Here is a 27,280-nt window from a genome sequence, read left to right on the forward strand (position 1 = left end):
CGCCAGTGCTGCTGTCCGGGCTAATGTCCAGGTAAGTAGACGTTTCGACTGCCCTTGTTCTATTAGGATATGCTACCCGAAAAATTTTCTTCTATACAATCTCCGGTTGTTTGCGTCGAGTCAGTGCACCCACTGGGTGTTTTGTTGTCTTTGGTAGTTGCATTCTTCCACTTGGTCTGGGCGAGTAGGATCTGAACCGGTGGGGGCACGCTAAGTGCACCCACTGGGTGTAGTCCCCGAGACCGCAGTCGACTGCTGGCAGTCGACTGGGGTCTGAGTTCTACCCTCCTTTCTTTTCTTCCACTCGACTCGGGCGGGCCGGTCGAGTAGGATCTGAACCGGTGGGGGCACGCTAAGTGCACCCACTGGGTGTAGTTCCCGAGACCGCAGTCGACTGCTGGCAGTCGACTGGGGTCTGAACAGTATTTTTTTTGACTTGACTCGGGCGGACCGGTCGAGTTGGGTTTTAATCAGCGGGGGCACGCCAAGTGCACCCGCTGGGTGTAGTCCCCGAGACCACAGTCGACTGTGTGCAGTCGGCTGGGGTCTAAGCGAACTTCTTTAAGTTTTATCCACTCGGAAGTGAACAACCTTTGATCTTGTCGATTGACACGTCTTCTGCCTTCTGCAGAAGTCTTGTACTCTCATTTCCAAGTTTGCTGAACTTGAGGAGAAGCAGAGCCAACTCAACCTCGACTTGTAGTTGGCCCAGCAGAATCTGAAGAAAGCTCGAGACGAAGCTGCTGGTATGGAAGGGAACTGCCTGTCGACTGTCTTTTTAAAACATTTCTTCGAGCTCTTGTTTGATTCGATTGCTTCTTTTACAGAGAAAATGAGGTTGGCTCTGGAGAAGAAGGACTCGAACCTCGCCGCCGCGTAGAAAGAAGCCCAAGATAAAACTGCCCTCGCAGACCAGAAGCTGGCTTCAGTTGGAGTGCTGGAAGGGGAGGTGAACAAGCTGAAGTCTTGCCTCAATGAATCTAACCGTGAAGTGACTAGTCTGAAGAAGGACAAAGTTGCCCTGAATGAAAAGCTGGAGTCCACGGTCCGCAAGAGGAATGACACGGAAGCTTATCTGAGGACTCTTGCCAAGAAGCTCTATCTCATGCTGGAAGGTATTTCTTTTAAACCGACTGTGTTGATGCTTGCGAACGGATCCTGCCAGGTCGACTCACTAATTTTTGGCTGCAGAATTCTGCAAAGACTTTGACGAGGAAACTGGAAAGGTCGAGACGGGTCTGGACCCTATCGCTTCTCCAGTTTGCGACGAAACTGCAATGAACGTGCTCCGACTGGAGTCCCGTGTCGCCAGCGCCACAAGCTACCTCGCGCGCTTGAAGGAGGCAGTCTCCCGAGTCGACTCATCGCTTTGACCAAGGGCGACACTTCAAAATGACCTGGAATCCCTGATGGCTCGACTCAACGAGATCCCTGACCGACTGCAGGAATGGAAGAATTCCTCCGCCCGGTGTGGTGCTGACATGGCGCTGTCCTTGGTGCGAGTCCACTGCAAGGAAGCTCGTGAAGACAAGCTGGCGGCGATCAAGGTCGCTAACACCAAAAAGCATGACTTCCAGTCCTTCATGGAAACATTCATCGCTGCTGCCACTCGGATCGCGGATGGGATCGACCAGGATGGATTCGTCGAGCCTGCCAGCCCTCCTCCTGCCAAGTGAACAAACTTATGAGACTTGAATCTGCTTTAAATTTTCCTCGGAATGTCGAGTGGTTGTTGTAACCGTTAAACTCCTTCGGGCTTGATGCTCGAATACTCTTGGTTTGCTGCTTGGAACTTTAGGATTTATCCAAATTTGCTTTATTTCTGAATATGCTTTGCGTTTTTCCTTCAAGTGGACTTTGTTCTTTGCTCTGAATAATCCTTGTGCTTGAGATGTAGCTCTGAGGTGGAAGGCTGCAGTCGACCTGCACCTCGCCGTCCTTGCTGATAGGGATGGAACGCACATTGTACTTGTGTCGTAGCTCCAAAGGAGAAGGTTGTAGTCGACCTGCACCTCGTCGTCCTTGCAGGTAGGGATGGAGTGCACATTGTACTTGTGCCGTAGCTCCGAAGGAGAAGGTTGCAGTCGACCTGCACCTCATCATCTTTGCGGATAGGTATGGAGCGCATGTTGTACTTGTGTCGTAGCTCCGAAGGAGAAGGTTGCAATCGACCTGCACCTCGTCGTCCTTGCGGATAGGGATATGTTTCGAACTTAGGCGAGTATTAGACTGTAACTAAGCCCCCGAGTGGGAGGATTGCTCTCCACTCGGTAGGAATTTTCAAACTTAGGCGAGTACCGGACTGCCGCTAAATCTCTGAGTGAGAGAACTTAGGCGAGTACTGGACTGCAGCTAAGCCCTTGAGTGGGAGGATTGCTCTCCACTCGGTAGGATTTTTCAGACTTAGGCGAGTACCAGATTGCAGCTAAGTCTCTGAGTGAGAGAACTTAGGCGAGTACTGGACTGCAGCTAAGCCCTCGAGTGGGAGGATTTCTCTCCACTCGGTAGGATTTTTCAAACATAGGTGAGTACCAGACTGCAGCTAAGTCCCTGAGTGAGAGAACTTGGGCGAGTACTGGACTGCAGCTAAGCCCCCGAGTGGGAGGATTGCTCTCCACTTGGTAGGTTTTTTCAGACTTAGGCGAGTACCGGACTGCAGGTAAGTCTCTGAGTGAGATAACTTAGGCGAGTACTGCACTGCAGCTAAGCCCCCGAGTGGGAGGATTGCTCTCCACTCGGTAGGATTTTTCAAACTTATGCGAGTACTGGACTGCAGCTAAGTCTCTAAGTGAGAGAACTTGGGCGAGTACTGGACTGCAGCTAAGCCCCTGAGTGGGAGGATTGATCTCCACTCGGTAGGATTTTTCGAACTTAGGCGAGTACTGGACTGCAGCTAATCTCCCGAGTGGGAGGATTGCTCTCCACTCGGTAGGATTTTTGAAACTTAGGCGAGTACCGGACTGCAGCTAAGTCTCTGAGTGAGAGAACTTAGGCGAGTACTAGACTGCAGCGAAGCCTCCGAGTGGGAGGATTTATCTCCACTCGGTAGGGTTTTTCAAACTTAGCCGAGTACCGGACTGCAGCTAAGTCTCTGAGTGAGAGAACTTAGGCGAGTACTGGACTGCAGCTAAGCCTCCGAGTGGGGGGATTGCTCTCCCCTCGGTAGGATTTTTCAAACTTAGGCGAGTACCGGACTGTAGCTAAGTCTCTGAGTGAGAGAAATTAGGCGAGTAATAGACTGCAGCTAAGCCCCCGAGTGGTAGGATCACTCACCACTTGGTAGGATTTTCTTTCGAGCTTAGGCAAAACGGATTTGCAGCTAAGCTTCCTCAGTGAGAGGCTTGCTCATCACTCGGTAGGATCTTCTTTCGAACTTAGGCGAGACGGATTCGCGACTAAGCCCACCCATTGGGGGATTTCAGAAGTAAATAAGAACAACAACAAATGTATGGAAGGACTGTAAAGCTCTTGTCTTTCGTAAACAAATTGCAAAGGTGTTTCTTATTACATTTTATTCAAATGAGTGTTTAAGTATAAAAGGGGCGGAGCAGCTCTGCGTTCCAATCCCGTGGCTCGTCTTTCTGATGCTTAACACTGTAAAGATGGTATGGTCCATTGTGGAGAACTTTGGTGATGATGAAAGGGCCTTCCCAAGCCGGGGCAAGCTTGTGTGGTTTCTGTTGATCCACTCGAAGAACCAGGTCCCCCTCTTGAAAGGTTCTGCTCCTCACATTTCTGGCGTGGAATCGACGCAAGTCTTGATGTTAAATGGTCGACCGGATCAAGGCCATCTCTCTTTCTTCCTCCAATAGATTGACTGAATCCTGCTGGGCCTGCTCTGCTTCTTCTTCTTCGGAGAAGAGCTTGACTCAAGGCGCATTGTGGAGGAGGTCATTTGGTAGAACAGCTTCGGCTCCATAGACCAAGAAGAAAGGAGTTCGTCCAGTCGACCGATTGGGAGTTGTCCTCAAACCCCAGAGAACTGACGGAAGTTCTTCGACCCAAGCGCCTACTACGTGTTTGAGGTCACGCATCAGTCAGGGTTTTAATCCTTTGAGAATCAGGCCATTAGCTCTTTCTTCTTGACCGTTCGACTATGGGTGAGCGACTAAAGCATAGTCGACTCGCGTGCCTTCAGAAGCACAGAAAGCTCTAAACTCGCCAGAATCAAAGTTCAACCCGTTGTCCGTGAGGATGCTGTGTGGAACTCCATATCTGAATGTCAATTCTCTAATAAAACTGATAGTGGTGCTGGCTTTGAGACTCTTGATAGGTTTAGCTTCGATCCATTTGGTAAACTTGTCGACTGCCACGAGTACATGAGTGAAGCCGCTCCTACCGGTTCTCAGTGGTCCAACCATATCCACACCCCAAACAACAAAGGGCCAGATGAGAGGAATGGTGTTCAGGGCTGACGTTGGCTTGTGAGACATGTCCGAGTAAAACTGGCAGCCTTCACATCTGTCGACTATATCTTTCGCCATTTCATTTGCTCGCGGCCAATAGAACCCGGCTCAGTATGCTTTAGCTACGATGGCCCGAGAGGACGCATGGTGGCCATAGGTCCCCGAGTGGATATCGTTGAGGATCATTCGATCTTCTTCTGGCGTTATGCATCTCTAACCGACTCCAGTCATGCTTTCCCCGAACAATTGTCCTCTTATCACAATAAAGGCCTTGGATCGACAGACGATCTGCCGAGCCTCTTCTTCGTCTTCTGGGAGTTCTTTTCTGAGTATGTACGCAATGTATGGCACTATCCAGTCGGACGTGATGACCAGAACCTCCATGATTAGGTCGACCACTGCTAGGACCTCGACCTCAGTCGGATCAGTGGTGCTCTTAGGCCGCGGGGCTCTTTAGAAAAAGGATCTTCTTGAATGGTCGGTGTGTGAATATGTTCCAAAAACATATTGCTGGGAGTAGCTTCTCTCTTGGAACCTATCTTTGCCAAGTCATCGGCTGCTTGATTTTTTAGTCGGGGTATGTGATGGAGCCTAACCCCTCAAACTTATTTTCCAACTTCCTCACCGCGTTGCAGTAACCAGTCATGGCTAGGCTTCTGACGTCCCACTCCTTCATCACTTGATTGACTACCAAATCTGAGTCGCCGTAGACCATAAGGCGACTGACGTCGAGTGAGATGGCCATACGGAACCCATACAGGAGTGCTTCATATTCAGCTTCATTATTGTCGGAATCAAAGTGAATCTGGAGGACATATCTGAGCTTGTCTCCTTAGGGGGATACCAGAACCACCCCAGCACCAAAACCATTCAGCATTTTGGATCCATCAAAGAACATGGTCCAGTGCTCCGAGTGAACTTGAGTCGGCAGTTGTTGTTCAATCCACTCGGCGAGGAAATCTGCTATTGCTTGAGACTTAATAGCTTTCTTTGCCTCGAACTTGATATCTAAGGGAAGGAGTTCAATCGCCCATTTTGCCACTCGACCAATTGCATCTCTGTTGTGCAGAATCTCTGACAATGGAGCGTCACCGACGACTGTAACAGAGTGATCAGAGAAATAGTGTGCAACCTTCTTCGTGATCATGTAAATTCCATAAACGAGCTTCTGGTAGTGCGGATATCTCTGCTTTGACGGAGTCAGAACTTCAGAAATATAATAAACTGGGCGCTGAACTTTATAGGCTTTTCCCTCTTCTTCCCGCTCGACCGTATGTACTGTACTGACGACTTGTCCAGTGGCTGCTATATAAAGCAGTAAAGGCTCTTTGCTGATTTGGGCAGCAAGCACTGGCTGGGTGGAAAGCAGGGCTTTTAGCTCTGCAAATGCTGCATCAGCTTCAGGAGTCCACTCGAACTTATCTGATTTCTTCATCAGTCGGTAAAGAGGCAGTGCCTTTTCACTAGGGATGGCAATGGGTCGGGTTTGGGGCGGGTGGAGCTGGTCCAAATCCAACCCATGACCCATCTTCCTACCCTCTACCCATCCACCAAATTATCCATGGGCACAACTTGTGCCCATGCCCAAACCCGCTGGATACCCACATACCCATGGAGCTCCATGGGCATAGAAAAGTCAGCATGATGCCTTCCCAAATATCAAATCAACTCATCATCATTCACTCACAAATGACAACATAAGCTACATGCATAAGTAGGTAACAAGTAATACGATGAGTCCTTAAGTGTGACATACCAGAGGTTGATTATGTAGCATATAGCTCATGGCACAAGTTGCATATTTCCTGCCATTTCCCATTGATTCGCTCTTTCTACTGTCACTGGCATATGACCCCACATGTCATACGGGTATCCATTGGATATCCATGGAGCACAAACTATAACCATGCCCAACCCAGCTGTTCGTGGGTATCTATATCCACGGACGCATGGGCAGAAATGTGCTCCATACCCTTTCCCAACTGCGTCGGGTATCCATGGGTATCAAGATCCATGGATAAAATTGCCATCCATACTTTTCACCGAGGCGAGAAATGAATTGACTTAGGGCGGCCAAGCAACCAGTAAGCTTCTGGACATCATGCACACGCACAGGGAGTTTCATTCGGAGTATAGCGCCAACTTTCTATGGGTTACCATCGATCCCTCATTCGGAAACAAGAAAACCAAGCAATTTTCCACCCGGAATTCCATACGTGAACTTTGATGGATTAAGCTTGATATCATACCTTCTGAGGTTGGCAAAGGTTTCGGCAAGGTCAGTCAGTAGGTCAGAACCTTTACGTGACTTGACCACAATGTCATCCATGTATGCTTCCACATTCCGACTGATCTGAGTGAGCAGGCACTTCTGAACATCTGCATGAATGTGGCTCCGGCGTTCTTCAAACCGAATGGCATCGTGACATAACAGAAGAACCCAAACGGGGTGATGAAAGCTGTCTTTATCTCATCTGGTCCGTACAGACGGATCTGGTTGTACCCGGAGTAGGCGTCCAAAAAGGACAAACGCTCGCGCCCCGCAGTCGAGTCGACTATCTGGTCGATGCGAGAGAGAGGAAATTGATCTTTCGGTCAGGCCTGATTGATATGCTTGAAGTCAATGCACATGCGAAGTGAGTCGTCCTTCTTTGGGACCATGACAACATTGGCTAACCACTTGGATTGGTAAATCTCTCGGATAAACTTAGCTGCCAAAAGCCGAGCCACCTCTTCCCCGATTGCCTTTCTCTTCTGTATGGCGGACCGTCGAAGATGTTCTTTGACTGGTTTCACTTTTGGGTCGACTCGCAAAAGATGCTTAGCCAGTCCCCTGGGAACACCTGGCATGTCCGAAGGTTTCCATGCAAACATGTCCCAGTTCTCACGGAGGAACTGGATGAGCGCTTCTTCCTATTTGGAGTCGAGTGTGGTTGAAATGTGAGTCGGAGTAGCATCGGGGTCTGTCGGGTGAACGTGAATCGACTTCGTTTCACTAGACGACTGGAAAGCTGAATCTGTGGCTGGCTTCTTGGCTCGCAAAAAATCACTCGGATCTGCATTTTTCTGGTATTCTTGCAATTCTGCCATGGCCATCTGTGCATCAGCGATCTTTGAACCCTTGTGGAAGCACTCTTCTGCCTTCTTCCGATTACCAATGATAGTGATCACCCCTTTGGGACCAAGCATCTTCAATTTGAGGTACACGTAACATGGTCGAGCCATAAAACGTGCATAAGCTGGTCTGCCCATAATGGCATCATAGGCACTCTGGAAATCCACAACTTCAAATGTCAACTTTTCTTTGCGGTAATTCTTGGAATCACTGAAAACCACGTCGAGAGCAATTTGGCTGAGTGATGCAGCCTTCTTGCCTAGAATGACCCCATGGAAACTCATATTGCTTTCACTAAGTCTGGACATCGGAATGCCCATTCCCTTCAACATCTCTGCATATAGTATGTTCAGGCCACTGCCACCATCCATCAGGACCTTTGTCAGTCGGGTGCCTTCGACCACCGGGTCGACCACCAGTGCTTGCCTCCCAGGGGTGGCTATATGTGCTGGATGATCAGATTGGCCGAATGTAATGGCAGTCTGCGACCACTTCAAATAACTGGGTGTCACCAGAGCGACCATGTTCACTTCTTTGTTGATGACTTTCAATCGACTTTTGCTCTCAACATCGGCAAAAATCATCAGAGTGGAATTCACGTGGGTATAACCATCATCATCTTCTTCCTCATCCTCAACCTTGTCTGCTTCCTTCTCCTTTTCCTTGGGTTGTTTCTCTCGGAATTGCTGGATTAGGAGTCAACACTGCCGAGTGGTGTGCTTCAGATAAATGGAATTACCCTCTTCATATTTTTTGGTGTGGATGTGGCACGGCAGATCCAGCAAGTCATTTCCATCTTGATATTTTACTTTCTTGGGGTTCCACGGCCCTTTGGACTTCCCCTTGAACTTTCCTTGAACCACAGCTAAGGCTTCACCAGGGGCAGCTAGCTTGGCCTTCCGCTTCTGTTTCTGACCGGAGTTTCCTCCTCCGGCTTCATGGGCTACTGCTTTGTGCTTGGAACTCCGGAGTCGTTCTTCTTCTTCACCATTGGCATACTTGGTGGCAATCTGCATCATCCGAGTCAGAGTCATATTTACTATCCAACCGAATTTCAGATTCAACTCCCGATACCTGACACCTTCCTTAAAGGCACAAATTGCCTGATGATCAGACACATCCTCCACCGTGTGGTGCAGGGTGATCCATCTCTGGATATAATCCCTCAAAGTTTCATTCTGTTTCTGAACACAACACTATAATTCTGTCAAACCTGCCGGCCATTTGCAAGTGCCCTCGAATGTTCTGACAAACACCTGGGTGAGATCTTCCCAAGTATAAATACCGCTAGGTGCCAACTGATTCAGCCATGCTCTAGCCGAGCCCTCCAACACCAGAGGAAGGTGTTTCATGGCCACTTCATCATTGCCGCCACCAATCTGAACAGCCACTCGGTAGTCTTCGAGCCAAGTGTCAGGCTTGGACTCACCAGTGAACTTACTGACTCCAGTCGCCAACCTGAAGTTGGGGGGAATCACTGCAGCCCTGATGGCTCTGCTGAAGCACTCTGGACCTGAGACATGCACCCTGCTGCTGGTTTGCGGATCCCTGTCATGGCCCTCTCGGTGAGCTCTATTTCTGTCGACCAAGCCCTGAACGAGAATAGATCTCGCATTGAAGCCTAGCTCCGTGGGGTCGACTGGAATCCCTCGCCCAACACTGTGAGGGCGCCTGTCTTCATGCTACTGAGGCACGTACGACCCACTCCTTCGGGGAGGTGTGGGCACTCGACGAAGATCGTCGCGATCGACTCGGTGATCATACTGCTCATGGTTTCTGCACTGATCTCGTCGATCTCCACGTCCCTCACGCCTCGGGGGCGATCTTGGGTTGTGGGCCAACTGAACTGTGTCTGCAACCATGGATCTGCTATGGATCCTATTCCGTGACTGAGATACAGTTGTATTATGTTCTCCCGCCGCCCGGAGCAAAGCTCGGATCTGCACCAGCCCTCGGCCAGCTTCTGACTGGGAAGGTTGGATCGACTCCGCTATCCGGGCAGCAGCTGCTAGATTCTGGATTGGGGTTTGGTATACCTGAGTCGGAGGTGGAAAAAGTTGGCGTCGACTGGATTCGGGAGCATGCTGCCGAGCGCGTTCGTCGAGTGCGCGTTGGAGGTTCTCCAGTCGAGTGCGCTCAGCCAAGTTGGCCAAGTGCGCCTGCTCCAAGGCCTGGGCCTTAGGGGTTTCTCCAACTATAGGAGTATGCAGTGCATCCATGTTCTGGCGGCGAAGTTCCTCCCTCTACTACGAAGAGAGGGGTTCAGGGCGGTACTCTTCATGAACGCATGACGGATTGCCGTCCCCATCACCTCCGTCTTCACGGGTGAAGCCAGGAGGGACGCGTGGTCCATTGACCATCAAAACATTTGCCGCTGGGTCGCTGCTATCGCACTCGGATGCAGTCTCTATGGAGCCAGTCGACAGATCGAACAGGCCGTAGAGAGTTATGTCGGGCTCGATTGCCACGACTTGAGGGGTGGCCGACTGGTGAGCCACCGCATGCCTCACCCACCGCTGAAGCCTCGACCGACCGGAACGTTTTCTCCGGCGGGCCGCAGGAAGGGGGAAAGCTGCTGGAGCCGACGGATACTGGGTCGACGGCTGCCGCAGGAGGACGCCGCGGACGCACGCACGATAGTGCGTCGCCCCGCAGGCGGGGAGTGCGTCGACGTTGAGTGGAGCCTCCTGAAGCCAAGCGGAGTCGTCGGCGACAAACACGAGCGCGCCGAGACGGATCTCGCGGCCCTCAGCAAAACCTTCGCCTGGAACCATGATGAAGGGGATTGAAAAAATTGCAACTTCTCCAACAAGTCGCTAAGACACCTGCCCCAAGGTGGGCGCCAACTGTCGTGGTTCAGAGCCTGACAGTAGAATAGGGGGTAGGGATGTAGAGGCAAGATCCTAGCTATGGAGGAGTTGTACACGCGAGTTTTACGAGTTTAGGCCCTTCTCGAAGGAAGTAACAACCCTACGTCTCGGAGCTCGGAGGCGGTCGACTGGATATATGCGTGTGAATTACAAAAGGTGCGAACCCTTGTCCTAGAGGAGGGGTGTGGCTTATATAGAGTGCGCCAGGACCCCAGCTCCCCTCCGTTACACAGGGTTTAATGTTCATAAAGGAGGAGCATTACTAGTAACGTCCGGAGTAAAGTGCTATAAATGATTATTAAAGCTATGACTTAAATCCCGACCGTTGCTGAGTGAGTGGCTTCATATCTTCTGGCAGTCGAGTGGTAGTTGACATAGTCGAGTGTCTTCAAAGCTGTCGAGTGGAACATACTTCATGGTCAAGTGATGATGGTCTCTCCTCGACTGCTTCTAGTTCTTTTAGAGATGTCCTTGGGGAGGGTATCTTGGACAGATCCATGACCCTTCCCTAGGTACATAGCCTCGTCATGCTCCTCCCTTGTTTACATGCCGCTCCGTGATTTGGTTAGTGTTATAGGCTCGCGTCTCAAGTACGGTCTAGCCTAGGACCAGCACAGTACCGTTGTTGAGCATTTATTCAACTTTGCATATCTGAATTGCTTATTGCTGACCCCTTTTGCTACCATATTATAAGCCTTCCCAGCTCCACATACATCTACGTCATGCGTTTGACTCTCCCTGGTAATCGCTTTATCCAAGCTTTGAGTGTGTTGAATACAACGGTTGCTGATCACCACCTGCTGCTTGGTAAGAAACTGGTTAGAATTTGAGATTTCCTTGATGGGTTTGTGATTGTGCGCCACTTCCTAGTAGTCTGTAGGATCATACTCTTGTGTGTTTCTATTGCTGCTAACCATGGCAGGATCACAAGCCGACGAGACTGACTAGGAGAACATGACAAACAAAGAGTTACATTATAAGTGTCAGCAAATGATGAGACGACAGGCGGAAGATGTGCTAAATAGATTTGAAGATGCCATGGAGATGATAGATGGCATTGAGAAGGCATTCCAAACAAAGCTCGATAACAAGTGTAGTGAATTGCTCGCGCATCTTCCACCGCCCGCTGCACCTGTCGCACCTCTACAACAACAACAACATCGTCTTCCAAATCAAGTGGGATGAGCACAATGCGTTCCCATTGTGCCTGGTCAAACTTCTGGTGCTGTTGTACCTACTATTGGTGCTACTGTAGCTCCTGCTGCTACTGCAGAGGTGGAGGACTATTTTGAGAATGAGGTTGATCACAATCAGAATTACGTGCAACCACTAGCACCACCACCACCAGGTCGTCCTCATGCATATCATCGCAATGGTAGGGCTGCACCACCACCTGAGGTACGAGATCATGACCACCTTCCTAAACTGAAATAGAATATTCCACAATTTGAGGGTAGATATGTTACTAATGTATATCTTACTTGGGAGTTAGAAACTGAACAACGTTTTACATGTTTACAATATCCTGAGGAGAGACGTGTTCCTGCTACTGTTTGTGCTTTCACTAGTTTTGCATGTGTTTGGTGGTCTGAACATTGTAAATTATATCCCATTCTAGCTACTTGTGCTGCTTTGAAAGCTGCTATGTGTACTCGTTGGGTTCGACCTTATTATCAACGTGAATTACTTCAAAATTTATAGCGCTTAAGATAAGGAAAAAATTCTATAGAAGAATATTAGCAGGAATTACAAACTGGCATGATTAGACGTGGTATTGTTGAGGAGAATGAAGCTATGCTTGCACGTTTTATGGGTATATTAAATAGAGAGATTCAGACCATTCTAGAGTATAAGGAGTATAATAATCACTACAAAAAATACACTTCTGTGATGATACGTGTTTGTCACAGTAGGTCACGTTTTCTGTCATGCATGTACATCCATGAAAAATTTATGATAGAATCAAGATAGTCATACCTGTGCTGTCGTAGAAGTGTTCCATGACATTACCAAAATTATGATCACGGAAGTGTCCACTTCCATGATGATAAATCGCGCGTCACAGAAGTGCTTTCGTCAAGGGTGACCGACACGTGGGATCCACTGTAACGGAATGCCGTTAAGCTATCAGGTCCGGTTTTGGATCCGATACCCCGTTAACAGCCCCGACCAATGGGGATTTCCACGTGTAAAATCATCATTGGCTGGAGGGAACATGTGTCGGCTCGCCGTTGCGATAGATATCATCCACTCATTGGACCCAAAGCGCCTATGATACGTCAACACATGGCACGGCCCAACAGAGGCCCATTCCTGTGAAAAAGGCCGGCCCGTTTGACTTGGTCACAAGATGGCGGGCCGGCCCACGGCAAGCCTGTTAATGGCATGTTCACATATAGCCCATTTATAGCCGGCTAACCCAGGGTCCATTTATGGCCTATCCGAATTAGGCCCAGTAGCTTCATCTGGGCCATCCAATATCAGCCCGTTTTAACTTCTGGCCCATGTATGGCCCATGACGTCTTTCGGCCCATATGAGGCCCTTAGTAACCCTCGGCCCATTAACGGCTCGTGGTAAAACTGGCCCGTAATGAACAGTGTATCACTTTATACCCATTAATGGCCCATTATTCCATTGGGCCGTTTCCAGCCCATGTTATCTTTCGGCCTTCTTAGGGCCCATTTATTCTTGGGCTCATTTCCAGCATTCGTTTACTTTCGGCCCGTTACTGTCATTTTCTGCTTGTGGGCCAAATTCAGCCCGTGGTTACAGTCAGCCCGTTTGTGGCCCGTTAATACGTTGGGCCGTTTTCATAGTGTCATCAAATACGACCGATTAATGACGGTCCGTTATGGTCGGCCCATCAACAAACGATTTCAACTCTATCCCATTTACGGCCATAATGTGGTCTGTTATTGGCCCATGTTTGGCCAACCGATCATACGACCCGTAGAAGGCCCATTGATGATACGGCCCGTAGAAGGCCCATTGTGTCTACGGTCCATATAAGGCCCATTGTTTCTACACCCCATAGAAGGCCCATTGTTTCTACGGCCCTTAGAAGGCCCATTTTTTCTACGGCCCGTAGGAGGCCCATGTTAACTAAAGTAAATATGTAGCCCATGGTTAATGTGGCCTAGTTTTAAAAAATAGGTTATTGCGGCCACTAGCAAACCACGGAAAAAGAACTGCACTGACTATAAGAAAACAAAGAAACAAGACAATAAGGAAATAAATAGGCAAGCAACTTACGCTAGGCTATCACGGCTATTACACATATTACATCCACTGGGCATCAAAGTTCGCCACCAGTGCAAATATAGGGGACAAAGCAGCATATAAACGCCGCAACAAAACAAGTCCAGCACTGAAACCACTTCAGAAGACCTCAAGAAACAATATCCTGGGTACCCATAATGCTGGCAAGATGCTTAGCAAGCTTATTAACTTTCTCTTGTTTGGCGCTTAAATCCTCCAGCACTTGCTGTTGCACCAGAAAGTATGCATCTGAATACTGCAGGGACTTCCTCAGTCCTTCGGCTTCCTGTCGCATAACATCTGATCGATGTATTTCAACTTGAAGTTGAGACTCAAGTAGCCGAACTGATTCAGGCAGTGAGTTCGAAGAGCTGGTGCTAGCAGTAGTAGCCAGTAACTCGAACACTACATTAAGACAGGACTTTGGGGTCGTCTCAGTGTCTTTAATATAGTTTTTATCACCTTTCTTGGAGACCAATAGGGATGTCTCACTATCTTGAACCTTATCTCCATTACTTCCTGTACCATTGCATAACGGGCTACTCTTCTCCAATATTTTATCTGCATTCTAAAAGAGAAACAAACAAACACATCACAGGTTTACAATGTAGTATATGAAACTCATTTTGGTAAACCAGTTCAGTGGTAAGGTGGACAGGATAACAGCATGAAACAAACATATATCTATGTAGTATGGTCACTGTATGGTCTATATCATTCTAGTTTATGTTGCCAAATCAAGATAGATACAGTTCGAATCATATCTATTTAAGACAAAGCAGCTTAGGCATAATATAGGTGTGGGAAACTACACAACAATAACAACATTTGTAAGGTGCATGGCATGATAATATAACCGTTTATTCAATTGAAACTGAAATCAACATAGAGCAAGTTACAATAGCAAACACGTTATAGAAACAAGTTTAAAACATACCTGTTGCGCCATTGGAGTTTCAATTGCATCCTTCAAATTTTAAATTAGTTGGTATGAGTAAATACAGTGATGCAAGAGCAAAGTAGTATGAACCATAGCTATGGAAGCTGACCTGAGAACAATTCTTCTTCTGCTTCAAGCCTTGACTTGGGGTTTGGAGTGGTGGTCCTCGTGCTTTGGGCACTGCAGTTGCCTTACTAACTGCTCGTGTTTGGGTGCTCTGTGGTGGAGACGGTGCTGTGTCAACGAGAACTGGGTTACTATCTGTTGGGGTTGGGGTTAGAAGGGGTGTAGCTGGTTCTCTGTCCAACTGGGTAGGGGTACAATCTGCATGAGTCTGGGTTATGTGTGGTGGGGCTGGTTCTTGGGCAAGTACAACCGTGGTTCTATCTCCATTGACAGGTAGCACGATCTTTTCTAAAGACCGTATTTTTACTCCCACAGATACTGCCATCACCCCCTCCAATTGAAATGGCTGATAAACATGAAAAGTAATTGATGTACAGACATTGTAAGATAGACAGGTGCAATGGATAGTAGGGAAGAAAACATGGCATGCAATAATTCACATTTATGTTGTCTAACCAAACAGAATAGCAGGACATAATTTCACATATATGATGGCTAATTAAATAGGATAGCATGACACAATTTCACATGTATGATGGCTAACTAAACAGGATAGAATGACATACTTTGAAATATGATGAATATGTAAACAGGATGACATGATATAACTATACGATGTGTCTATTAAAGTGGTTGGCATGCCATAAATCACAAACATGCTGTCGATGGAAACATGATGGCATGATATAATTCACGGATAGAATGCATAATTCAAAATATGATGACTATGTGCACAGGATGAGATGATATAACTATATTATGTCTTAGAAAATGGGTTGGCATGCCATAATTTAGATACATCCTGAGGGAGTCCTGGATTAGGGGGTCTTCGGACAGCCGGACTATATCCTTTGGCCGGACTGTTGGACTATGAAGATACAAGATTGAAGACTTCATCCCTTGTCCGGATGGAACTCTACTTGGCGTGGAAGGCAAGCTAGGCAATACGGATGTGTATATCTCCTCCTTTGTAACCGACCTTGTGTAACCCTAGCCCCCTCCGGTGTCTATATAAACCGGAGGGTTTTAGTCCGTAGCACAACATACAATCATACCATAGTCTAGCTTCTAGGGTTTAGCCTCTCCGATCTCGTGGTAGATCAACTCTTGTAATACTCATATCATCAAGAATAAATAAAGTAGGACGTAGGGTTTTACCTCCATCAAGAGGGCCCGAACCTAGGTAAAACATCATGTCCCCTGCCTCCTGTTACCAACCTCCTTAGACGCACAGTTCGGGACCCCCTACCCGAGATCCGCCGGTTTTGACACCGACATTGGTGCTTTCATTGAGAGTTCCTCTGTGACGTCGCCGTAAGGAAGGATGCCTCATCTCATTGTTAAAAACAACATTAATGCCGGGGGACCTCTGGCTGTCGGCCAAACTCTCCGGCTAGGAAGTTTCATCATGGGCGCTTGTTCGGCCGCTGCACCGGCGATGACTTCTCGGGTCATCAAAAATAGCTTCCATGTCGGCTCGGAATTTGCCGAGCAGATGGATCCAATGGAGCTCTCTTCCCTAAACGACCTCTTGGATCGCATCACCGCCTTGGGAGTGGCTACGGAGTATGATCGGATTGGGCTTAAACCCGATTAAAGGGAGATTAACTCTCCATCGGTCACCCATCATGTTGCGGTGGTGGAGGAATAATGCGGCAATTCTTCCTCTATTTTGAGGACTAATTGTGTCCGGATTCCTGAGCTCTCCGAGCAGGATACCCGCTTACGGGAGGACATCACCCAAGCCCTGAACCTAGAATCAGGCAGCGGGCCAGACTTATCGGGCAGCACTTCGGAACCCGGACTTCCAAGATTGGAAACTCATCGGCCCCCGGGTCTCAGATCGGGTAGGGGTTCGGACTCAAATCCGCCCACCCACCCAGACATAAACGATCCTTCCCACATCAGGCAAGAGCCCCATGAAACAGTACATCATTATTGGGCCAGATTCCTCCTTGTGATGAACAAGATTAAGTACTGTCGCGAGGAAGATGTAATCGCACTTTTCTGCAATAATTGCACAGACAAGGGAATCCTTAACGCCTTAAGTCGCCGTGACATATCACGCTTCGCTGACTTGGCGTCCATACTATGAAAGTACTGTGCGATGGAAAGCGCCTGGAAATCCGAAACGAAATTTTGGGATAATCCGGCTCCGAATATACACCCAGTCCGAAGTAAAAGGGTGCACTATCATAAGACACCCGAGCTAGTTGCAACGAAACAAAAACCCTCTACAGGGCACGGAACCGTACTAGAGGGATGTATTAACGGATCCTGCAAAATTCATAGTACAGCGGATACCATACCAACACATAGCCTTAGAGCATGTTGGATACTCCGGCAGGTGGCCAAAAGTGGTGAGGATCTTCTTATCCCGAATACCACAGAGCACCATCCCGCAGATAACAATACGATATTAACAGTTTTCAAAACCTTCACATCTAACAATAGGCGCAAGCGAACACTCCGCAGCCTCGCCGAAATCTGCCACGTGGCAGCAATGAATCCATGGAGTGACACGACTATTACCTTCAATGCCGGTGACGAACCTAAATTCCGAACTGCCCGAGCACCAGCTACAGTGGTCCTTAGTCCAATTGTGGATGGCTTTTGACTCACCAAAGTACTCATGGACGGCGGCGGTGGATTAAACCTCATCTATGAGGAAACTCTACAAAAAATGGAAATAGACTGGAACCGCGTTGAGCAAAGAAGCACAACCTTCAGAGGAATCATCCCCAGTCGGGAAGCACACTGTGCTAGGAAAATCACACTAGATGTGGTATTCGACACGCCGGAGAACTATAGGTCCGAAGAAATTACATTCCAAGTGGCCCTGTTCAGTAATGGATATCACGCCCTTTTAGGGCAGGAGGCGTTCACGATCTTCCAAGCTCAAAATGCCCGGGCCCAACGGAATCATCACCCTCGCTAGTGATCTGGACACAACACTCCGCGCTGAAAACAAAACAGCCGCATTGGCCCTCGAGGCATTATCCAAGGCCCTTTTGGCCAAGGAATTAATGGTGCGACGCTCCACGGTGGACAGGGATGATGTAATACTCGACATGGGATCCAAGTCCACCTCTTTCAAACCAGCGGATGAAATAGTCAAATTCCAAGTCCACCCAACGGACCCTACAAAAACAGCCTCCATCGGGGCACAGTTAAACCCCGTCGTGGACGCCGCACTACGAGATTTCCTACGCGAGAATTGGGACATATTCGCTTGGCACCCCTCAGACATGCCAGGAATCACGCAGGCTGGTCGAGCATAGTCTCAATATCCTAAAGGGATTCAAGCCGGTCAAGCAGGCTCTTCGGTGTTTCTCTGAACCTAAGAGACATACCATGGGAGAGGAACTAGCCAAGTTATAGGAGGCCCGATTCATCAGAGAGATAAAACACCCGGACTGGCTAGCAAACCTGGTGATGGTACCAAAGAAGGACAAATCTTGGCTCCTATGTGTCGATTTCAAGGACCTCAACAAGGCTTGCCCAAAGGATCCCTTCCCCCTCCCCCGCATTGATCAAATTATTGACGCTACCGCAGGACACGAGTCATTGTGTTTCCTCGATGCATACTCCGGCTACAACCAAATCAAGATGGCGGAGTCCGACCAAGCCGCAACGGCATTTATAACACCATCTGGCCCGTTCTGTTTCAACACAATGCCTTTCGGGCTCAAAAACGCCGGCGCAACATATCAGCTCATGATCCAGACTTGTCTGTAGAAACAGATTATCAAAACAGTAGAGGCATACGTAGATGATGTGGTCGTTAAAACCAAACATGTCGACTCTCTAATAGACGACTTGAGGCTCACATTCGACAACCTCTGAACATACGACATGAAGCTCAATCCGGAAAAATGCGTTTTCAGCGTAACAGCAGGAAAGCTCCTGGGCTTCATTGTCTCAAGTAGAGGGATTGAAGCTAATCCGGCCAAAATCCGAGCTCTGTCACAGTTGGATATCCCAACGGACCTCAAACAAATCCACAAACTGACTGGATGTGTGGCGGCTCTCAGCCACTTTATCTCTCGCTTAGGAGAAAAGGCTTTACCCGTTTATCGCCTCCTTCGGCGCACCGAACACTTCGAGTGGACGGACGCTGCCACAACCGGATTGGAAGAAATAAAAGCCATTTTGGCAACCAACCCAATCCTGGCCGCGCCAAACATCGGCGAACCAATGCTGTTGTACATTGCGGCAACTCATCAAGTTGTAAGCGCAGTGCTCGTCGTCGAACGAGAAGCTGACGGACATATATTCCCTCCTCAAAAGCCGGTATACTATGTATCCACTGTCCTCACTCCATGCAAACCACGGTACCCACATTATCAAAAGATAGCATATGCGGTATTCATGGCATCCCAGAAGCTGCGACACTACTTTCAAGAGTGTTCGATTATAGTAGCCTCGGAAGTGCCACTTAATGATATTATAAACAACCGCGACGCTACGGGCCGTATTGCCAAATGGGCCATTGAGCTCCTCCCGTTCGACATAACATACAAACCTCGGCGAGCCATTAAGTCGCAAGTATTGGCCGACTTTGTCACCGAATGGACGGAGGCCGAACTCCCTAAAGAGTACGGCGCATACTCCAATTGGATCATGCACTTCGACGGTTCTAAAATGTTGGATGGTCTAGGGGCTGGCGTCATCCTGCCGTCCCCAACCGGAGATACCGTTCAGTACGTACTGCAAATATTGTATACAGACTCCAACAACGCAGCCGAATACGAAGCTCTGTTGCATGGTCTTCGGATGGCAGTCTCCATGGGCATTCAACGCCTGGAGGTGCGTGGGGATTCAAACCTCGCAATATCCCAAATAAATGGAGACATTGACGCCAAGGATCCGAAAATGGCGGCCTATCGAAACGCTGTCCTAAAATTGTCAGCTCGGTTTGAGGGGCTCGAATTTCACCATGTGGCTTGGGAAAACAATCACGCGGCGGATATCCTCGCCCGCATCGGTGCAAAACGCGATGCGGTCCCCCCCAACATATTTTCGGAGAGGCTGTTCAAGCCATCCGTAGTATGGGAAGGGGACACCGGTAACAATAGTCCGGACCCGGCCAAAATACCAGATACCGAACACTCTGACATAATCGGAGGCTCCGCCACCGAAATAACACCTTCATCCCACGTAATAATTGCCATCATTACCCCGTGGACAGAACCATTCCTGGCCTACCTAACTAGACAGGAACTTCTGGAGGACCAAAATGAGTCAAGCTGCATAGTGCAGCGATCCAAGGCCTACAAGGTCCATGAGGGAGAATTGTACAAAAAAAGCACTACCGGAGTCCTTCAAAGGTGCATCTCCGAAGAGGAAGGGAGGAATCTTTTGGCAGAAATTCACGCCGGACTCGGCGGTCACCACGCTGCAGCCTGGGCTCTTGTAAGCAAGGCCTTCCGTACATGATTCTATTGGCCAACGGCTCGGGCAGATGCACAGGACATGGTCCAACGTTGCGCTGGTTGCCAGCTCTTTGCAAATCAAAGCCACATGCCACCCACCACCCTCCAAACAATCCCCATTACGTGGCCCTCCGCGGACTGGGGGCTTGACATGGTTGGACCCCTTAACCCACAAGAAAAAATACTTACTGGTCATGGTGGATAAATTCACCAAATGGATAGAGGCCAAACCTGTTAAAACAACCGAATCTGGACCGGTGATAGACTTCATATCCGGGGTCGTACACCATTATGGCGTCCCCCACAGCATCATCACCGATAACGGCACGAACTTCACGGCCGATGGGGTAAAACTCTAGTGCAGCAAAATGGGCATCAAGCTTGATTATGCTTCAGTCTATCGCCCACAAATCAACGGCCAAGTTGAGCGAGCAAACGGTCCTAGAATGAGCGGCATTAAACCCAGATTAGTGCGTTCCTTAATGGAGTCTAACATGCACTGGGTATAGGAGCTCGACTCCGTACTCTAGGAGCTGCGGACCATGCCGAATCGTAGTACCGGATATACACCCTTATTTATGGTGTACGGCGCAGAGGCAGTCTTGCCCTGTGACATAATTCATGACTCACCTTGAGTGCGCATGTACGAAGAAAGAGAAGCCGAGCTCGATCGGCAGGACAGTCTGGACACCCTGGAGGAGGAACGCGATGTAGCAAAAGCCCGTTTCGCATTTTATCAACAACAGGCTCGCAGATACCAAAGCAGAGAAGTACGGGCCAAAACTTATAACGTTGGCGAACTAGTTCTACGCCTGCCGGATAAGAAAAAGAACAAGCTCGAGCCCAAATGGGAAGGTCCTTTCATTATTGACCAAGTTCTGACCGGAGGAGCGTACCGACTGCGGGATGCATCGACTAATCGACTCGAGCCGAACCCATGGAACGCGGCCAGGCTCCAAAGATTCTACGCCTAGCGCCGGACTCTATGTACGTCCCCTTCCTCTGTCCATTTTTTGCATATACATTATATGTATTGTTTTTCTTTCTTTCTTTCTTTTATTCTTTCTCTAGGCCTTCAAGGGCCAACTTGTGCCTTGCTTGTACATTATAGATGCGCAAGCCGCGCTCATCATACCTGGGGGCTTCTTTCATAGAAGCTTAATTATTTATGTGGGCCTCATGCCCCGCACATGTGTTATACTTCCGCATGTACCTTTTTCGCCATTATATGCATCGATATGACTTAAGTTTTGGCCAAGCTGGGTTGCCTGGCTCTTGTATTTATGCCCAACGTTCCCGTTAATTTGGCTACGGCATAAGGGGAGCACCTCTGCGATTGTTACTGTTGGGTCAGCCGGATGTGTACCTCAGACTGGGTGAAGCCGAAAGCTAGCGTTCTTAAGGGAATATTCGGTCGGTGAACAAAAGATGATTTTTATTTATTTTCCATATGTTCCCCCAGATGTTTTTTCCTGCATTTCCTATCGCAGTCTGGACATGCACTTTAGGGCATGCGTACCCAGGGAAAGGAACCCTTAACGGAACTATTCTCCCTGGAAGATGTTTCTTACTACCCATGTCATATAACATAACTAGTTGGACACTTGTTTGTTCAAGCACTAATGACCCCTACGCCTGGTCTCCACGCATACCCCGGTTCTTATATAACTGAGCGAGTATCCGGATACACTCCGGACTATCGGGTCCTGAGGTTGAACCGAAAAGGTCCGCCATGACAAATGATCTAAAATCCGGCTAGAAGGCATTATACATGTCACTTAAGTTACAAAGTAATGCAGACTGACTAAATTCCTCTTCTATACCATCCAATAGGCGGTCTAGCCTACAATCCTGTTGGGAATACTTTGCGGCTAATTCTACTTGCCCATAAACAAAGCTAACGGGAATCTCTTTCCCGTCGGGCCCCACAGGTCTGACCTCAGCCACGTGATTTGGGTCAACGATGGTATACCACATCTTCACCATAGCCCAGGCTTCCCTGGCACCTTGGCAGTAGGCCGATATCTTCCATAATCGGAAGCGCCGCCATGCTCCCTTGAGCTTCTCCGTAAGCTCTGCAACGCCTTCTGGCAAGGAGACGGATGGCCATCAGGCCTGGGCAACACCTTGCATCACCTGCCGAACTTGTTCGTGTAGTTGTGAGAGCTCGGATAGAAGATCACCTGCAGACCTGGGCATTTCCTCCGCGGGATGACCCATCAGCATACCTACAGACATAACGTTGTTAGTTGGCTTCTCCGCGGAACTCCTTCAAAATGATTCGTTCAAGCACTTACTAAAAATGTCGCGTCGAAGCCGCTTATTGTCCTTCTCGGAGTCTGCAAGCTGGGCTCGAACGTCTTTTAGTTCCACGCTCAGCTTGGTATTGGTGTCTTGGAGATTGTTTTTCTCCCACCTGACCTCAGTCAGCACGCGTTCGCCAGCTTGTAGCTGTCGCATGACATGCTGGTCCTCTGGATTCATCTGCAACATCTATTGTTAGATCTGCAGCCACGCCACACACTATATGGTAACCATCAGTCTTTAAATGTTACCAGCGGGGGACTTTTTCGGTTCCTTCAATGCGGCAACAGCAGCCTGCAGTTGGGCCTTGCATTCCTCCAGCTCCTATGACAGTCGAGTATTCTTCTCTGTAAGAACCTGCACAATAAAGATGATCCTTAAATTAGTTCTGCTAATTGTTTCAAGTCTCAGGGGCTACTGATACATATAATCGTCAGATTAACTTACCCATACATCCTTTACATACTGATCCGTGGCTCTGGCTAGACCATCTTGAGTAGCACGGAGGTACGCCTCTCCAGAATTGAAGGCATCAAATGCCTCTGGTGAGAAACAAGCGTCGCGAGTATGGCCCGGCGGCGCCTATGATTCATGGCGCTTTCCACTTTTGAATTTGTTTCGATAATCTATCCGCATCCTCTGTAGGAGGATTATCCTGCGCCCGCCCCACATCGGCTTCCGCCTCTATGTCTGGTCCTGGCGCCCAACAGGCGGAAGCGTGATTAGCAACATCGCCGGACATATTACGGCGAGCGTTTTTTCTGTTAAAGAAACACGGGCGTCATTACATTTTGAGAAAGATGACAACCACGGAGTGGGGTCTTTGTTATACCTTTGCGCCGGCATCTCCGTCCTGGCCGCCTTCCTTTTTGGCCTGCCCGGCCTTGGTGCCTCTTGTTGGCGAGTTGCTACGGGTTCGGCAGGGCATCTCGAATGCCTTCCCTGTAAAAACGCCATATGTATATGGTAGGTGAAGTGTCTAAAAGGGGATCCTAGTTTTTGGAGTTGGGATTTTTGGTTTTTGTCGGATTTCGGGTTCCGGCAGACCCTTGAGGTTCGAACACTGGGGTGCGCGCGGAGCTTTCGTCTCCTACCTACATGCACCCCTCCGCCTCGCTAGGATCTAAACTAAGGAAAGAATAGCACAAGAGACACAGGGTTTATACTGGTTCGGGCCACCATTGCGGTGTAATACCCTACTCCAGTGTGTGGTGTCGTGGATTGCCTCTTGGGCTGATGATGATGAACAATACTAGGAAGAACAGCCTCGCGAGGGTCTGTTCTTGGCTGGGGCGATGAACTGCTGGGAGGAGCTCAGTCACCCTTCTCTCTCTCTCTCTTTCTTTGTCTGTCGGTCTCGTCTCTGATCTCTGTGTGTGTCCGTCTCCCCCTCCCTTCTTGCGGGAGGTTGATCCTATTTATAGAGGCCCTGGTCCTCTTCCCAAATATCGAGCGGGAATGGAGCCAACAATGGCGGGCTAATTTGAAGGGGGACAGCTAGTACTAGCTATCCTGACAAAAGTAGTATTCGCCTGCGCAAAGCTCTGGTGGTGACGCCGTCTTGGGCTCCACGGTGACCTCCGTCTCGTAGTCCTCCTGGTCTTGGTCTCGTTGCACCGAAATGGCGACCTTTGCCTGATGCCTCGGTACTCCACGGCTGCGCCTTTCCCCTTTGAACCAAAGAGGAAAGGAGGACACTGCGCGGGCTGGCACCCGCCTGGCGCCCCCGGTCGTCATGGCTTGCTTCACGGGCACCTCGTGAGGTACCCCGCCTTGATCTCTCCGCCTCCTCATGAGATAGCCTGACGAGGCCGCGTCTAAGGAAGCTCCGCGTCATCCGCCCCGTGAGGCTTGGCCCCTTGCGAGGGTCTTGGGTTTGTGTTGGTGAAGATGGGCCGCGCTGGGCCCCCTCTGAGCCACGCCGCAGGCAGGCAAGTCTGGGGACCCCCGTTCCCAGAATGCCGACAGTAGCCCCCGGGCCCAAGGCGCGCCGGGACTTGGCCGTGCAGGGAGGCGGAAGGGCAAGAGCGAAGCACTGCGGGCCCTAACAGCCTGCGGCCATGGGCGCCGCGTGGCGGTTGATGGGACGTGGGTGCCTCCACTTCCCAATGGCGCCTTGGCAACTACACGGATTGGACAAGTCCCTGCATGCAAAGTGGGTCATGATTACCCGCAATCGTGGAGGTAGGCGATTGGCCTTCGCCGGCCATAAGTATGGAACAGCGCGCGCCCTTCCAGTCCATCCCTCCTTGCTTCTCCTTCTTCTCGATCCTTGCTCTGTCTTGCTGCGATGGCTCCGATCCGCCGGTTCTCAATGGCAGAGAAGGGAAAGGCTCCCCGAGAGGAACCAGACCCACTCCCACCGAAGAAACGGCTCGCCCCCTGTGGCTCGGACGAGGGGGCCCTTCAGGTGGTGTCGAGGCCTTTGTGCGAGCGGGCGCCGCCGGGGTTCCCGCTTCCATTGTAAGCCCACGTCGAGGGCCCTGAAGGAGCTGATGCTGACCGCCACGGGCGGCGCCGCCGTCGACGCCGGCGGGTCACGAAGGTGTGGGTCGTCCCCCCTGGGGTCCACACCGAGGGCTCCGCCTGAGAGTTTGTGCTTCACGTCGCCATTCCTCTTCAGTCTTGGATCCGCCTTCCTCCCTTCTTCGCCTCCATCATCCCGCAGGGGGAGCCCCTGGAGCTCTGGCTGCAGCATGCCGGCTGCAGCAGCCTCGCGACCGAGGCAGAGGTCGCGGTCGTTGCCCCGGGCGAGGTCTACATGACTCGGGGCTGGAGATCGCCCGGTTTTGCAGGGTAAGGGGCGTCTTCGCGGTCTACTGGGATTACGACGGTGCTTCGGTGATGCTCTTCAAGGTCTTCGATGCGAGTGGGCGCCGGCTAGAGTGTTGCCCCGGGGAAGGTGGCCAGGACCCTGCCGCGACAAGGACTGGGCCCGCCAACCGCTCCCTTGACAGCTCCTCAGGTGGTGGAGGCGTCGGAGGTTCCAGCGACTCCGGCGAGCTCTTCGCGACTCCGGAGACGAGCGACGATAGCTACGAGCCCCCGAGCCGGCACCGCTCCTGGAGCAGGGCGGGCTCGTCAGGCCGCCGCCGACTCTGATCTGGATGGGGTTGGCGTCGGTGCTTGACGGCCCACTGTTGATGATGGCGTCTTTTGCAGGGACGCGCGTAGTTTGTGTCCCTTTAGGATCTGTTCCCTGCGAGGAATCAAAAACGCGTCCCGTGGGGGCTTGTAAGGTGCCTATGATCCTGTTTTGTTAATATAACCCCTGTCGTAGAATTGTGCGAGTTGCTCATTCCGACTTAGCTCAGTCCTCCCTTTCGAACCTCACGAGGGCTCGGTGCTCTGCGCCGACAGGTCCCAGTCCCAAGGCGGCTTCAGCCGTCGCTGGTATGCCAGGTCGCGATGCCATGGTCAAGGCCAGGAGGTGAGCGATCCGGAGTCCGGTAAGAGCCCCTAAGTCGCGATGCTCAGGAGGTCCCCTTTGGCACCCAAGCAGCCATCGTTTGGTGAGAAAGGAGAGCAGCGTCGCTAACACGAGATAGCATTAGGTGCGGGGATGGTGCCACGATAGCTGGCGCTTCCGGGTGATGACTTATCTCGAGGATCAGGGGCCGCTCTCTGGTGTGTCGCTGGGTCCGTGCGTCGGCTGGCGCGAGGTTGCTCGGCGAGGTCCTCGTGTGTCTCTCCGCCCTCGCCTTTGCTCCCCTTTCTGCTCTACGTCCTCGGGTCCCGGCTCTCGAGCGAGTCTCAGCCATCGCTGGTATGCCAGGTCGCGATGCCATGGTCCAGGCCAGAGGGTGAGGGCTGGAGAGCCAGTAGGAGCCCTGAGTCGCGATGCTCAGGCACCCCCCTTTAACGTGCAAGCGGTTCGCGCGGACGAGAGCGAAGGAGACACCGCAAGGGCCTCGCCTGACGCAGCCCCTTCAGGAGGTCCTACAGGTCCATCATAGGAAAAACAAGGGGTTGCCATGACAATTAACAGTCAGTCGTTGGTTGCTTCCGAGGGGTAGTGAGGCACTGAAGGCTTGACGCGGTGACGCTATGCGGGGCTGCCGCGGCCAGAGCTCAGCCATCCAGGTTTGTCAGCGTTGCAGGGACGGACCCATGCGCAAGCGTCGTGTCGTTTGGGAGCAGCTCCGTTAGTTGGCGTCAGCTGAGCAGGCAACTAGGTAAAACACATTAGCAGCGAGGGAGTGGATTCGTTCAAATAGATGCTGGGAATGCGGACATCACTGGGTCAGGCCCGAGCGACTTGGGGACCGAGTGACTTTGTCTGTCGGTCTCGTCTCTGATCTTTGTGTGTGTGTCCGTCTCCCCCTCCCTTCTTGCGGTTGGTTGATCCTATTTATAGAGGCCCTGGTCCTCTTCCCAAATATCGAGCGGGAAGGGAGCCAACAATGGTGGGCTAATTTGAAGGGGGACAACTAGTACTAGCTATCCTGACAAAAGTAGTCTTCGCCTGCGCAAAGCTCTGGTGGGGACGCCATCTTGGGCTCCACGGTGACCTCCATCTCATAGTCCTCCTGGTCTTGGTCTCGTTGCACCGAAATGGCGACCTTTGCCTGATGCCTCGGTACTCCGCGGCTGCGCCTTTCCCCTTTGCACCAAAGAGGAAAGGAGGACACTGCGCGGGCTGGCACCCGCCTGGCGCCCCCAGTCGTCATGGCTTGCGTCACGGGCACCTCGTGAGGTACCCCGCCTTGATCTCTCCGCCTCCTCGTGAGCCAGCCTGACGAGGCCGCGCCTGAGGAAGCTTCACGTCGTCCACCCCGCGAGGCTTGGCCCCTCGCGAGGGTCTTGGGTTTGTGTTGGTGAAGAT

This window comes from Triticum aestivum, chromosome 5A, assembly GCF_018294505.1.
Source record: "Triticum aestivum cultivar Chinese Spring chromosome 5A, IWGSC CS RefSeq v2.1, whole genome shotgun sequence".
Classification (NCBI taxonomy): Eukaryota; Viridiplantae; Streptophyta; class Magnoliopsida; order Poales; family Poaceae; genus Triticum; species Triticum aestivum.